At 34.8% G+C, this 8,148-nt stretch overlaps 1 protein-coding gene across 1 annotated transcript in view; it reads left to right on the forward strand.

Annotated features, from left to right (window-relative positions):
- LOC107662017 (5-hydroxytryptamine receptor 4-like) overlaps positions 1-8,148 on the forward strand; it is a 123,934-nt gene that overhangs the window by 81,279 nt on the left and 34,507 nt on the right. The gene's annotated exons all lie outside the window — the stretch shown is intronic.

An 8,148-nucleotide genomic window follows, 5' to 3' on the forward strand; every position in this document is an offset into this window, starting at 1 on the left:
GAACAAACATGGCAGACTTGTTTCTTACTTGTTCAGATGACCGTTGAAAATGCTTATTTAAGTCATATATTCCAAGACGTAGGCTAGAATCTGTGAGTGCAAAGTACAATATCCACACCGGTGCGGTGACTGACTGCCACACATACTACTCAAAACATTAGATTCATCTGCGCTGGAGCCGTGCCGGCACACAACCCACACAAGGAAGATAATTCCGCACACAGCTGCAATTGCAGGTTTTCAAACAGAGATGGCGACAAAGAGGCAAAACTTACGGACTGCAGCTTTAATGCCCACATTTCAAAATCAAATCAACAAACCAATGTATAAAACCAAGTCTTTGTCCTACATTTTTATTTTTCGATTATCCATTACACTTGGATGTATGTCACAATAAGGAAGAAAAGACCTGCCACTACTTCTGTTTCAACACAAATTTAATGGATATTTTCATGAAAAAAACATTTCCTGGTTCCGTAACCCATCTTTGATTTACAGTGCTTTCCCACTAGCACTTTTGGTGTGTACCCGTGTTTGTTTACACGATGTGAATACTGTTTTCTTTTGATGATGCAAATATACTGCAGTTTGGACCCAAGCAGGAGCAAACTCTGCAGACCAGGCAGTTGAATCGAGTGTGAAAGTACCCTTTAAGGTGATGTTCACTTCCAGGAATCTAGAAGACCTGTTGATTGATTAATTCTCATATACTAATGCTTTTGGTTGTTTGCTTGTTGTATTGACTTGTATTTTGACATCTGGTGGTCATTTGTACAAGTTCTTGGAGCAACGGGTAGCAAAGCATAAGTCCATGTCTTGCTTTGTACACCTTTTACATTCACTGTCAGGTGTAATTTTCTTCCTTTGTACTACTTCATCTGACCTTTCTGGCTTGCTCACCTCCTTGACCTAACAACATTTACTTAGAAAAGAGCACACCATGAACATCTGTATATTGAAGCTTCTGCTGTTATGTGTCGCATGGGAACATAAAACCGAACTTTGGTCGTCTCAGACTACATGTTTGCTAGAACTCTTAAAACTCTTTTGCTCCCCATCTGCCTTATTATTAAGCTATTCTCATAAACATCTTGACAGAGAAGGGTGATTGTTTCACTAAAACAGACAGAGCTTTTCTGTTCTACAAGATTGTGGTGTAAAGATTTTCCAAAAGTGTTGTTCGTCCATGTACTGCCACAATATTCATAAAAACTTTTGCTGTTTTATGTAGTTATCCCATGTATTATTATTGTTGTTGTTAGTTTACAAGGGTCCATTTATGTTTTTGTAGCCAAAAATAGCATTTATGTCCATTTTCCACTTTCTTGCTGACCCTTGAAGTAAACAAGCCCTTTTTAAAGGAAAATTGCGGAACATTTACTAACCCTCAGGCCATCCAAGATAAAGATGAGTTTGTTTCTTCATCAGAACAGATTGAGAATTTTAGCATCACAGTATTTGCTCACCATTACAGTGAATGGGTGCCGTCAGAATGAGAGTTCAAACAGCTGATAAAAACATCACAATAATCTACAAGTAATCCACACCACTCCAGTCCATTGATTAGCATCTTGTGAAGTGAAAAGCTGCGTGTTTGTAAGAAACAAATCCATCAAGGCAAACCGTTGCTGAAATTAGTGCATAATCCATAATAATGCTTGCTCCAGTGAAAAAGTCTGCCCCCTGTTCTCTTCTCACACCAAAATCCACTGATATATTGCTTTAGAACTTCTGTTTTGGACTGTTTTCACTTGTAAACGGTGCTTGATCTGTGCATATTTCTCTCCTGATTCACTGTAAAAAAAAAAAAAAAAAGCAATATTATGGATAGCAGACTTGTATTTTAGCTGGAATTTCAGAAGATACTATCGAGAAATTTGGGTAATTTTTATATTAAACCCACCTGTCCATATAAAGCTATACCCTATCTGAATAGGGGTAATATATTATTTTGTTTCAAGATAAAAGTTCAAGGAAGATTTGATCTGTCATGATTTGACCCTTTAATGTAGGTCACAATGTCGGTTAGATGTTGGTGACAGCTCTGATGGAGGAGATGTGTAGATCAGAGGATGAGGGGTCAGTGGAGGACAGCTCTCTCAGGCTCTAACCACAACCTAGCATGTGATTTTTGATACTGCAAAGATTAAAGATTTAAGCCTGCTGGTCAAATCCCACAAGAGAAATCTAGAATGCAAGGATGTGACTGTTGTTATTAATGTAAGCAGACATGGGAAAAAGACGTATATGTGCTGAGTGAGGGGCGTATATAAAAGACATCAATATGCTGTAACATTGTGTTGTTAAGGGGTACATAGTGGCAGTGTGAGAGAAACTGATTTTTCATTTCAAATTTTTCTTGTAAGTAAAGACCATTTTTATGGCAGACCTGGCATGAACAGTTAAAAATGCATTTGTTTTTGTAGCAATCTTGCTAATTGCGCTCCACAGATCCTAACTCTTCATTTCAGCCAGTAGAATTACAGTATTTCAGAATCATGCTCGCATTCATCCATGTGTTTTTAAGTCTTTCACAATGATCTCTTATCTGATGCGTTAACTGGGCATCTATTTGAATCGGTTATTGTGAATTTTTGTAATGCAGAACTTGAGTCTTACTAAATTCAAAGCAGTGAAAAGAAAGCGAAGCTGTTATCAATAATAGATGAATGATTTATTTTTTCAATAATTTATGGTTAGAGTTTGGCATTTTGTTTTTAAGTAACAGTTTTTTATGCATGGTTTGTTGGTGACATTGAGTGGTAGGCCTGCTGAGAAGAGAAGAAAAGCTTTCACAGAGTTTCACAGAGGCAGCAGCAGCTCAACTTTGTTGCACATTACTTGAGTTTCTCTTATAGTTCATTTGCTGGAAACTAAAAAACATTGCCAGTTCTGCAAAATATGAAACGGGGAGGTCATTTCAAAACTTTAGATTTGAGTTTTTGTCAAGAAAATAATTATTCAAAAATTGCCCAGATCCGCAGGTCCAAAGTTTAATTTGGGTCTGTTTCTGTTTGGCCTTACAGTTCTGACAGTTTCTTTAGCGGTGGTAATAATGAGCACACTGTGAATATTGGTGTGCTGTTTCTTCTCATTCTAATCATGTTACAAGTCTTTTAAATCACTTTCTCAAAAGAGATCTGTGGATTTTGTTTCCATGGAAACACCAATGGATTACCTCCATTTAGATAATGTCTTTGTATTTGGCCATCTCACTGTACACTTTGGCATGGCGAGGCAGACACAATGCATTTGTTAATCTAGCATTTAGTTTGTGCATTTTAAAGAGGACGAGTGAAATGGAAGTTGTTCCCAGACGTAATGGAAATTAGTTCCCAGAAACATGTTTCAGATTTGATTTAACTTAAAGAAATGAAAATTAAGCTATTTTAAGTTTTCATTGTATCTTGACATTATTTTCATGACAACTGCATATGTACATTTACATATGTAATTAACATACTCTAATGCATCAAAATCGCATTCTCTTTAATGGGCCAAAAATGTAATAAGTGATTGTAATTATGATTTAATGCATGACTATGAATATCATTCAATAGTTTGGGGTCAGTAAATTTTTTTTATGCTTTTAAAAAGTCTCTTCTGCTCACCTATTCTGCATTTATTTGATAAAAAATACAATAAAAACAGTAATATTGAATATGAAATATGAAATATTATTGCAATTGAAAATAACTGTTTTCTATTTGAAAATATGTTAAAATGTAATTTATTCCTGTGATGCAAAGCTGAATTTTCAGCATCATTACTCCAGTCTTCGGTGTCACATGATCCTTCAGAAATTATTCTAATATGCTGATTTGCTGCTCTAGAAACATTTCTTATTTTTATTCAATGTTGAAAACCATTATGCTGCTTTATATTTTTGGTGGAAATTGTGATACATTTTTTTCATTTATTTTTTGAAGAATAGAAAGTTCAAAGGAACAGCATTTATCATGCATCCTTCCTGAATAAAAGTAGCCTATTCATATATATATATATATATACACAGTATATTTAAAATATAAATTAAATTTACTGACCCCAAACTTTTGATTAATTGTGTACATCACAGTATTATTTGCTGTACTGAATTTAAAAGCTGATTTTATTATGATTTTTTTCTCCTTTCAGTTATTTGGGGGGAACTGTAATGTAAGTAATGTCACAATGAATCTTAATGGTTCTAAAACTGCCTTAATTTTCCTTGTGCATAATATATTTTATAGTTTTTCTTTTGATTTTGAGGTAAAGTGTGACCTGAACATTTCTTTGAGAGATCCACCCACACAATATGTATGTTCAGAAAAGTAATTTGCCATTTCCCTTATCTGTGACTCCTTAGTTTGACATGTTCAGAATAATGGGTTTTGACAGTGTCCAGTGTCCTTTCTGCTCCAGGTCTCTCCATGACCACCTAGACCAAATGATTCATGGAAATGAGACACACTGCGCTGTCAACAGAGGAACAGCAATTACAGAGTGGCATGTCACTGTCATTTACATGTCACAGCCGTCATGTCGTAATTTACTGCTATTTTTTTCTCCTTGTAATTTTCTTGCATTCTCAGCCTCTATGAATTAAGGGTCCAAGTACTTTTTTCCGAAGTTTTACACATAAACAAATACACTGGTGTTCAAATGTTTGGGGTCAGTAAGATTTATTGTTGAAAGAAGTCTCTTATGCTCATTATGGCTGCATTTATTAGTCAAAACTAATATTGTGAAATATTATTACAATTTAAAATATTTTTCATGATATTTTGAAGAATAAAATGTTAGAAAGAACAGCATTTATTCAAAAACAAATTAAAAAATGAAAAAGAAAAAAAAAACATGCTGACACCAAGTAGTGTATATTGTTACAAAAGATTTCTATTTTGAATAAATGCTGTTCTTTTGAAGTTTTTATTCATCAAAGAATCCTGAAAAAAGGATCACAGATTACAAAATATATTGTGCAGCACAACTGTTTCCAACATTGATAATAAATCAGTATATTAGAATGATTTCTGAAGGATCATGTGACACTGAAGACTGGAGTAATGATGCTGAAAATTCAGCTTTGCATCACAGGAATAAATTACATTTAGCAATATATTCAAATAGAAAACAGTTATTTTAAATTATAATAATAGTTCATAATATTACTGTTTTACTGTAATTTTGATCAAATAAATGCAGCCTTAGTGAGCATAAGAGACTTCTTAAAAAAAAAAAAACATTAAAAATCTTACTGATCCCAAACTTTTGAACGGTAGTGTAGTACTGTTGAGAAATATCGTTAAAATATTGCACATATATATTGCACATTTTGAGTGAGGATTACATATCTTTGGATTACTTGTTCATCAAATCCATCTTCACGTAAAAGCAGCTGTTTCAATTGCTTCATCAGCTACAAACAATGCAAACAGGATGTTTGCTCAATCTGATGAGACGTGTGAACTTAACAGCTTTTATTGTTCCCCTGAGTCCAAACATCATCTTTTATCATTATAAAGTGAAAATCATTAATGCACCTTTAAATAAACAAGTAAAGCAGTTCATCTCATGTCAAATCAACTGCATTGACTGCCAGTTTTTTCATACTTAACTAAAACGCTTCTCTGCATCAACTGTTCACTATCATGTTAAAACAACAAGATATCATAGCCTTCCAATATACAGATACACAGGATCAGAGACACTAGCTGTTCACCCGGCTTGAACAACGAACCCGCAGATGTTTGAAAGTCTTCAAAGGCCTCTCCACCACAGAAGTTGTTGTCTAAACATGTTTTCCAGCAAAAACGGGTCCAGATCGGGCTGTGCAAATGACCGTAAAGGCTCTTCAGTTTGTCCTACCGCCCTTTGTTTTTCACAGCCCTTTGGAAACCTGCCTGGGACATAAATCTTGAAACTGTTTCCAAATGGTGGGGCTGTCAACATGTTAATCTGGCTGATAAACATTGGAGTGAAGTATGCTGGGATCTCAGGGGGAGCTGCTTTGGAGAGCCGGGGCTCTGCCGGAGACGCTGGAGGCAGGAGCTGTGGGACAGGCCAGTGAGAGTTGAGGGATCCAGGCAGATTAACACAGACGACACACACATCTAAACACAGGCCTGCTGTCTCCCGTCTTAATTATGTAGTAATTAACCCACAGCTCAACATGGAGATGTTAAACTCATCTGGGTATTGAAGACACCTCTGGGTTTTGTCTGAATGTCTTAGTGGTTAAAATTAGCCGCGTCAAACATGGATTCAAGTCTCGCCTAAAACTGATTGCTGTTAAAGGTCGGCACTGTAAGGTAAATGGGTCAGTGATGTGTAATGCCTTGTTCTGTTGAATTATTCAAAATACATTGAAAATGAATACAGACTGTGACTGGAAAACACCTCTTATACCTCTTAAAATCAAGATGGTTTATAATTTAAGATTTATAGATATATTTTTTTGTCTTGATCTTGTGGTGTCTTTATCACTCTTCATCAGTTTAACACATCTTTGCTGCTGAATAAAAGTATTAATTTAAAGAAAAAAAATTAAAGAAAACAAAAGTAGTGACCCCAAACATTTGAACGCTAGTGTGTAGTGTTACAAAAGATTTCTATTTTGAATAAATGCTGTTTTTTTCTTTTAATTTTAACTTTTTAACTTTTTTGTGAGGTAGAAATAAATGTAGCTGTGATAGCTGGCCCAGAGATCACAACTATATAACCTCAAGAAAACTTTGATATTTAGGATAAAAAAATATATATATATATATATATATTATATAAGTGCTGTAGACCGAAAAAAAATATCTACTTCTGTATCTATTATATATACTGTACGTATGCATACATTAATGCTCTGATTTGTTTTGTGGTGTGGTTAATAATGGGCATCAGCTACATTGCTAGGTCAGACATTTATGATGCATGATGCCACTGTTTCTTATCAGTTTATTGCTTGCCCTGTGAGCTGTCATGGATTAATAGCTAGGGTTTAGTTTGTAAATCCTAGTTCAACACTGTCAAATACAAAATGCAGATATTGTGCATTGTCTTAATGTGAGAGCCTGTATATATATATATATATATATATATATATATATGATATATAAAATCAATATATTCTTTTTTTAATTTAAAGGACCTCAAACGTACAGTTCAGCTATTCACTTCATCTTCACTGTAGTGAAAGGATCTCAGATTTGAAAGTTTTCAACAACTTTTTTTTTTTTCCCTGTTGTGTTATTCACCTTAAATTTGATTCTGTTGTTTAACTGATGAAGCACATGAAAAGCAGAAATATTCACTGAGTTAGCACTTGCTTTAGGAAAAATGCAGAGTCATGAATCTTTAGAAACGCTCCAGGGTCCTGATCTAACATCAGCACTGTACTTGATCTAGTGGATTCATAATTGTTCTTTGAGTATGACTCTCTCAGGACAATGGCACATACACCTGATTCAAAACATCTTGCGGTTTTTGTGAGAGTGATCTTGTGGAGGCCAGGCAGAGAAGTATGTGTAATATCTGCTGTTCTTAGACACTGTTTGTGTTGGGCTGAGGTCTCTGGCTCTAACAGCGAGGCATAAATCACCTCTATTAAGATTTATTTGTGAAATTATGGTTGGCCTAATGAGGAAGGCCAATCATTTCTGACAGACTGCGTCAAAATCTTCTCCAAAAATAAACATGCAGAGCTATTATGTATGAGTGATGTGATGCTCATTTTGTATTTGTCTAGATTATTCAAAAACACATACAAAAAATTCAATTGACACAGACAGTTGAATACAGTCATCTTTTATGATGAACATGTTTTCAGTTTCTGAATTAGAGGTAATTTTTGATATTTTGGGGGAGCATAGTGCTGAAAATAAATAAATAAATAAAAATAAAAAAATCTCACAAAAGGCTTAAATTCCTGAAAACAAAACTTAATAAATAGGCATAACTTGTCATGATATTTTATTATTATTATTATTACTTTAAAAATATGCATTAAAGCTAAAAATATTAAATATTAGTTCCCTTTCAGTCGGTCACTCTCGACGTCACGTCGGATGACCGACGAATTGGGATCTCGCTTAAAGAGACCCCCAAACTGCACTGGCACGTCAACTGCCTTAGAGTTGCTGGCAGTGCACCTTGCCTTGAGCCGTCTCAAAGGGC

Source organism: Sinocyclocheilus anshuiensis, unplaced genomic scaffold (assembly GCF_001515605.1).
Source record: "Sinocyclocheilus anshuiensis isolate Anshui unplaced genomic scaffold, SAMN03320099.WGS_v1.1 scaffold535, whole genome shotgun sequence".
In the NCBI taxonomy this organism is placed as follows: domain Eukaryota; kingdom Metazoa; phylum Chordata; class Actinopteri; order Cypriniformes; family Cyprinidae; genus Sinocyclocheilus; species Sinocyclocheilus anshuiensis.